Below are 8,064 nucleotides of genomic sequence, written 5' to 3'. Positions count from 1 at the left end.
AACGGTTGGTAATACATTTTAATACAATATTCTCGGTGGGCCGAATTTACTGATGTAATGGCCGAATTTGCCTGGGCCGAATTTACTTTGGGGCGAGTTTACTGGCAACCGGTAGCGATGCAGTGAAGGAATACGGAATTGCTTGAGTTGTTGAAATTTACGGACGGATGATCAAAACGGAACCCCGAGGAAGTATCTGGCAAATGATCAGCACGTTATCGCAAAGTATTCGAAGAAATAGTGCGGCTGTGATACCGATTTTTGAAGACACAACTGCCCAGCATTTTAGCATATTAATTGATGAAGATTATGCTCTTGGAGATGCTGAATATCCACTGAGGACTTATTACTCACGCCACTATTATGCCCAAGAACTTTGACCGAAAAAAGTCACTATTGTTTTCATGCATATCGTTACCCTCTGGCAGAGCGCAGTGCTTTGTGTTGAAGAAAATATCTCGCGCATTGGCTATATTCAAGGAAGAACCTCAGAATATCGATATGACAATAGCCTGCTTCTGCCTTTACAATCATAGCAATGCTGACAAGGCAGATGGAGCTGAATTTGATGACATACTGCAACTGGAAGCGTTGACCGCACTCCCACAGTATCGACTCCTACAGAGAAATCTGCACGACAACGCATGATCTAGAGATTTTTGCAATACATTTGATTACATTCCAAAACATACTCGTGCTTTATTTCTTGTGACACGTTAAAATGAGGTAAAATGTGCATTATGGCTTTAAGTAAGTTCAAGTTCATAAATTTGGACACAAGATAGCGAAGTTATTGCAAGGGGCTTGGAAAACTGGAGCAGGCGAACATGAACGGCTGAACAAAATTGAATCAAATGTACAAAAGACATGTTTTGACTCTAGATTCGGCTAGCGTCAAATTAATGTTGTTCAGCATCTTCTAAATTATTAACGTTGAGACCATGCTCAACTTGTTTCATTCTCTTCTGCTTTATCACTGATTTTCAAATCTTCGCTGCTTCATAGTTGACTTCGGGCCTGGACTTCGGTGAGCTGTCGGTAGAGATATAACTAATAAATTTCGAACGAATTTTTTAAATTTTATACTGTTGCTATCCATACAAAACTCAATAGTCTATTGTAATACATAGCATCAGCAAACTATACGAATGTTAATAGCAATAATAATGAGATAATAATTAATAGCAATAATAATGAGATAATAATTAATAGCAATAATAATGAGATAACAAACAGACAATTGATGGCCTAGTAATGAATGCAAACTTACCGTGATCTGGTTGGAAATGTTGCCCAAACAACTAGCAGATGCAGCTCCCAACTGCTACTCCATAAGTTGGCACATCAGATGGGTCAGCATCTATCACAAAACAACTTATCAAGCATGGTATAAATATGAATGGAAATGACATACTTACAGCCCAGTGTTGGTATCATGGTGCGAGGAACTGGATAAAGCTCGAGCAAAGTGCTTTCAGAAAAACTTTAATATAAAAGGAACTGGATATTGGTATGCGCATTCACACTCACATATACGGATAGATAGATAAATACCTATTTGATGGCTTGGCACATCACTGCTCGTTTGATTTTCTCTGTGTTCCAAAAGAATGGTGCTATCATTTGTTTCACAGCCTGCAGCTCACTCTGGTGGCACATTGCACAGCTATATAATAATTTTTACATGGACTGATCATGCTGCTATGTTGATACTATGACTGGGTAGCAAATCTGTGAAAATCAATGTTGAATTGACATATATCTCAAAACATTTGGATTACTGAAGCGTTAGCATGTACTGCACTTTGAATATTATTGGCATATATCACTTCACATCAATGGCCCCTTTAAGCTGCATACATGCGCAAATGCGCAGTGCTGACACGGTTTATGCACACAGAAAATCTGAAGTCATGACCCTTTTTTAGTCGTTACGCACTGTTTTCCGAGGGTCTGCGTAGTGAGTTCTTGGGTGTACGCACAGACTCGTCAAAAATTAGAGGGAACATTGCTTCACATCTATAGCAATTCACTAACAACTTCATGCAAAGTCATGTCATTTTTCTTTCCGAAACTTCTGGATCTTTATCCAGTATGCTGAAATTCGGTGCGCGTGCAGTGAACGGAATATCAATACAATGCTGGTTGAATAGACACATATTGATCAAAGTTCCATGTAGTCGGCACTATTCTAGAAAGTAGCAGTTAAACATATTTATGACAATGCTCATAGGGGTGGAGCGAAAATGGATATTGAGGGGAACCCTGCAATCAATCACAGTTGCGTGCAAGTGGTGCAACATTGATTAGGCTCAACAAAATGAGCATGATACATATTTTCCATTTTCTGGTGATGCGTCATGTGTTCACTTTTTGGCTATAACCACCGCAAAGCCAAACTGTCAAAACGTCAACGTGCCTAAGTTAAAAGACGTAACCAGTCGAGAAAACTATAATGATGAGTTGACGTAGCATGTAGGCTATCAATAAAGGATCTGTTGATCTGCCGCAACCTAAAATCTCATCTTGGGGCTTCTTCGATACATGCACTATATTAACTGATGTTCCCCATGACCACTGATCAGCATCATTACCCGTAGCGGATTCTTATCGCTGACCTTTCTTTGCCAAAATGGGCGGGATTCGCAAGTCCAACGCTAGGCACCTTTACGCCTTACCCCAAATATCACTTCCCGTGTCTCGTAACCATAGTCATATCATATTCGTAACCGAATCGATTGGAGCCAGCGAACGCGGGTTATGGTGGTCATGGGGAACATTGCTTGATACTATATGGTACGGTTATGGAAGAAGTGCTGATGTGTCCTGTGTGCCTCAGGGCTCTGGCTATCCATTTGAATTGAAATCCGTTCAGTATACGAAGACCCCTGCAGCATTCCACTGTAAATCCCACTATAACGGTATATGATACCAACTTGTCACGTTTGTGATATAAACATTGTTCCAAACTGCCTGACATCAATATAAAATGATCTAATCTGATTTGCCAAGCTATACATCAGAAGAACGGCCAGTATCCTTCAACAAACAGCACAACAGTTATCAGCACTGTTGACTTCAGCCTACCCCCTAGCTGGCTTGGATATCTGTCTTAACAAAGCGCACGCTGGAGGGGAAATCCCCTCAAGTCACAGTTTTGAAACCGACTTCAGCCTGAGGGGTGTAGCTTAAGCCCGACGACGGGCCTAAGTCGACTATTTGAAACCCACCCTAAGACTCCTCGACTACAGAATTCCTTACCAAAGTGTTGGAGGTTTATCTAGGCTCTTCCTCGCCAACAGCGTAAGTGTAGTCTCACAAAAAAGACTAGAAGTGGGCTGTGATACTGATCGGCATATGTGAAATCAAAAACGAAGGCTATCGGCCTGGTGTAAATGAATATTGCAGTCGCGAAACACCACGAATACCATAAACAACAACAGCAACCACACGATTTTTCATCCCTATGTCGATTAGCAAGTTTCCTGTAGTATATGTGCGTACATTGGCGACGGTATCAATGTACTGTACAATAATAAACTTCGGAATATGCCTTCTGACAAGGACCTCGCTTTCAAGTTGGACCGGACCGCATTCGATGGGCCCTGTGGATATAAAGCTGTATCAGCTGTATCACCCATAGCTGCATCACTCTACCTGTATGGAATCGGTGTCTTGTGCTCACACAATTCTTGATTTTTTTATTATTTTTTATTAAATTACTTTGAGAATCATTGCTGGTCCCATGTTATATCAGGCAAAACGTACCGAGATTCACCCAGGTATCACTCTGCAATAAGCGGTGTTGGGATGACTCGATTCATGACTTGACGCGGGTCACCTCTTTCGTATGACTTGACTTGACTCGAGTCGCTTTTGCAAAAATGACTTGACTTGACTCGACGTTTAAAAAACGCGGTTTGACTCGTGACTCGAAGCAAAATTTACGAGTCAATTTCATGTCAACAAGTAATCGATGTCTACTGAATCGCTGTATCTTGTATAAGTTCGGATTGTTACCGATACGCTGGCGGTGACCTGTGAGAGCAGCCAATCACCCAATGATTGTGCATTTTACCGAGCATCCATTGGTATATCACAAAAAGATTGATCTCAAACGCAGTGATCGGAGCTTGACTTACGTTGTCGTAAGCTAGAAATAAAGTAATATACACTAGCAATGCATCTCTGTTCTATAACCTGCTCACAGTGCCCAGTGCTCACCTTAACCAACCCACTTGCATGATTTAAATCGTACGAGTATCGTCCATACATTTATAATTGCACATCATGGATAATATGTAGGTGGGTGGGGTATCGCAATATGTCAATTTTTGAACTGTCCGAGGTTTCCTGTTATCCTGTATTTTGGCTGATAATTGTAGACTAGGGCTACACCGCTACTTGCGTAGTTTGGAAGTAATGCGTATGGGTGAGCGATACTGTGCCTTTTCGCGTGCATATTCAAATCTTTTTTCGTTCCTCGATTTAGAATAAATGGGGACTCCATCTATATTTAAAGCATTTAGCAAAATGCAATGACTTTGAATCATGTCATGTACTTTGAAAATTCAACTCGACTCGACTTGACTCGTGACTTGACTCGTGACTTGACTTGACTTGACTCGACTGGACTCGAGTCACCTCCAAAAATCGGGTGACTTGACTTGACTAGAGTCACCTTTAAAAATCGAGTGACTTGACTTGACTCGAGTCAAAATGTGAAATGACTCGAGATGACTAGTGACTCGAAGGTAGTGACTTGATCCCAACACTGGCAATAAGTATCACATCTATACTATGTCTGGGATGGCCGAAATAGTCAGGTAGGCTATCACTCAAGTATCAATCATGTCAGCTGTATCATCCAGGTATCCGCAGTGGAACTGATACATAAACTTTGCAATTTCTAGGTTCCGCATATCTTTTATGTTCACGTTTCGCGCTTTCCGGACGTCGTTCTATACAGCTCAGTTTTATATAGCTATAGCTCAGTGGTTTTGACGTGATACTTTTTATGCCGAGATACCGGGATGATACAGCTGATATATGAGTAATACTGCTGATACAGCAAATACAGCTGGGATACAGCTGATATATGAGTGATACAGCTGATACAGCTGATACATCTGTGATACAGCTGATACAGCTGATACAGCTGTGATACACCTCTCTTTTTACCCTTTGGATTTTGTCAAGTCAAGAGTAGCTTTGGGATGTGTCCCTTGCAACACTTTTGTGAGTGAAATGGACATGGTATTGGTAACTGGTCGAAAGAGCGTCTGTATCCCGGTTACCTATTTGTGTTGGTCATTTTGCGTCAGCTGCTAAAAGTGTGCGAATCTTTGAAACTATGCTTGAGTCCTTTTCAGATATTCATTTTCTACTCCGACATGAAATAGTTCTGACACGTCTTCGATACAGCTACTTTTACTTGTAATAGTAAAAAAATCTTCTTATCTCGAAGGCAAATCAAACTCGAGTTCTCGAATCCTTGTATCCAGTCCTTACTAAAAGTCGCCTATACGATCGCTTTCCTCATTGCCAACTATAACTGCTCCTCTCTCTGGCCGATTGCTCACAGCGAAAGACCGCCTGCGATTCCGTCGGACATCGAATTGTCTATTAAATCCGTCAGTAGGCAATGTTATCTGCGGACACAGGCAATCAAAATATCCAATTAGTTCCGTATCTCTGCAAGCCGATCGATTAATGGGCGTGATTTTGTTTGGCCATACCGTGACACGAATGACGGGAGTACTTATTGCTGTATAATAGGGCTGTTCAAAAATAACTTTTTTACCCGGATTCCAGTCATTCACTGATTAAATTGTCAGGTTACCCTAAAAAATGCTGCACACCAAATTTGATTCAATTCTAACAAGTATAGGACTCCGCAGATCCAATTAAAATTTTTAATTTATTATGGAAAATTTAAAAAAAAAAATTTCAAATTTTTCTGCCAACCCCATGAAATTGTTGAGCTGTCTTCAAAGACGTTGCAAAACAAATTTGAGTTAATTCCGACCAGTAGAAGCGGAGTTATGTGAGTTTTTCGTTGATAAATCGCGGATTATCAACCGATCCAGGATAATTCGAAAATTATCATCGAAAAACACACATAACTCCGATCTACTGGTCGGAATTGACTCAAATTTGTTTTGCAACGTCTTTGAAGACAGCTCAACAATTTCATGGGGTTGGCAGAAAAATTTGAATTTTTTTTTCAATTTTCCATAATAAATTAAAAATTTAATTGGATCTGTGGAGCCCTATGCTTGTTAGAATTGAACCAAATTTGGTGTGCAGCATTTTTTCAGGGTAACCTGACAATTTAATCAGTGAATGGCTGGAATCCGGGAAAAAAAGTTATTTTTGAACAGCCCTACTGTATAACGATCATATGTAATATGCGACCTGTGTGACCGGAACTAGCGATCATAACATTATTAACTGTTTAATGCCTATCCAGATGCCTAGAATTATAGGTGAGGTGGGTATAACACTTTATTCAAATTGGAGTCCCCCTATAAGTATGTCTGTCTCACGAATAGGCATTGACTGACATCTAGCGATAAATGACATTTTTGTCTATAAGGTGAATCGCAATTTGACTGATTTCAACGTATTAATTCCGATAATAATCAGTAGCACTTTATGAATGTGGTATCAGTGCCATAGTCTCTAAATGCTGCAAGTCAGTACAGAACGCTCGTATGACTTTCTGAGTATAGGACGAATAACACCACGCCATATCGGTGGCTTAGTGCTAAAGCTCGCTGCCACAAGAAACCATTTCTCCGTACAAAATACGTGTTCAGCGTCTATATGCGCAAGGCACTTACATTAGTTTTGAAAGATACGTCATAGGAAACGCAATTGGAAATATATAACTGCTATATGGCTCAGTGGTTGAAAATAGATGCCGAACCCTAACTGTAGCGCATGGGGAACGGATTATCGCCCCCGGAGGAAATATGAACTAGGCGTATTGACGATGGGGTTTTTATTCGTGGATATGGATATAGATCCGCGCATATGGGCCTGCAATATTAGTAATTACCAACTGGTTACGTTGATCACGATTAGCAATATATTTCAAGGAAAGCTTATAACGAGCATGTGTTAATTGGCTTTACAATCCCATGATAACAGATAAAACATATAACGTGTACCGTTCGCTCACCATTCACCTCACAGGAAATAGATCTTCGATCACATCAATGTCGAATACGAGACGAATTCAGAACGGCGTATCGTCATACATTGAACTATATTATTTTGGAAGTGGATTAGCCTACTAGAAAGAACAGTCATTAACGTATGCGGAGATTACAATATGTACCTAAATGTTGTAACAAGTGACATATGCTGTTTTTGTGACGTAAGTGGGAAGTAACGAGGGTGGTGTACTTGTTAGCGATTTAAAAGACAAGCTCTTCATTTGGTTAGGCAAAAAGTATTATACTCTTATGCTTCTCAAACTCAGAAGTGATGGTCGACTTCTGTATGTCAACAGAGCGCATTTGCGTGACGCAAGAGAAAGGGATTTGGAAGTGTTACCAATGGCGAGGAAGTTGTTCGCTCTTCGAGTCAACGTGTACCGAGCACTATAGTCCAATTGAAACCCTGCCTGTCCGCTTCGTAGAATTTTTATGTGACTGAAAATAGAATGTTTGCGAGAAAGAACGGCGCCGCAACGCAATACGAAATGCCGGCGATGACCAAGCTTTGTGATGGTGATTGTTGGATCATCGGCTTGTGCATAGGACTTGATTTGAATTCATGGGGATCGAACGTTGGAGAAATTACGTGCAGAAGCGCCAAAAAGTTACCCGAAGTTATTCGTGTCTAAACGGGAAATCGCGATACCGCACGAGAGTACAGAACCAATATGGCAAGGAAATATGATATATTGTGTTAGAAATTGCGAACCATTTCTATTACTATTTGGAAGTGACCTGCTCCTAGATGAAATTAAGTAATTTTACGCTCTTTGCAGGTAATTGAATAATTTAAGCAATGACCATACTTCACAAATAAGCCCCGATATGTAGGCGGTAA

General features: G+C 40.5%; 1 long non-coding RNA gene across 1 annotated transcript; it reads right to left on the bottom strand.

The window, feature by feature from the left end:
- Positions 1-669: 669 nt before the first annotated feature.
- LOC145437297 (uncharacterized) lies at positions 670-1,965 on the bottom strand. The gene is made up of 4 exons (XR_013914632.1): positions 1,555-1,965; positions 1,419-1,483; positions 1,271-1,360; positions 670-1,032 (listed from the first exon to the last, which is right to left on the bottom strand). It is a non-coding gene; the product is annotated as an uncharacterized LOC145437297 (long non-coding RNA).
- Between the last annotated feature and the right edge of the window lie 6,099 nt (positions 1,966-8,064).

The sequence above is a fragment of the Botryllus schlosseri genome, chromosome 4 (assembly GCF_051294905.1).
Source record: "Botryllus schlosseri isolate E-star chromosome 4, Bs_hap1, whole genome shotgun sequence".
Lineage (NCBI taxonomy): Eukaryota > Metazoa > Chordata > Ascidiacea > Stolidobranchia > Styelidae > Botryllus > Botryllus schlosseri.
The sequence above is the reverse complement of the archived record's forward strand: the minus strand, read 5'-3'. Positions and strand labels throughout refer to the sequence as shown.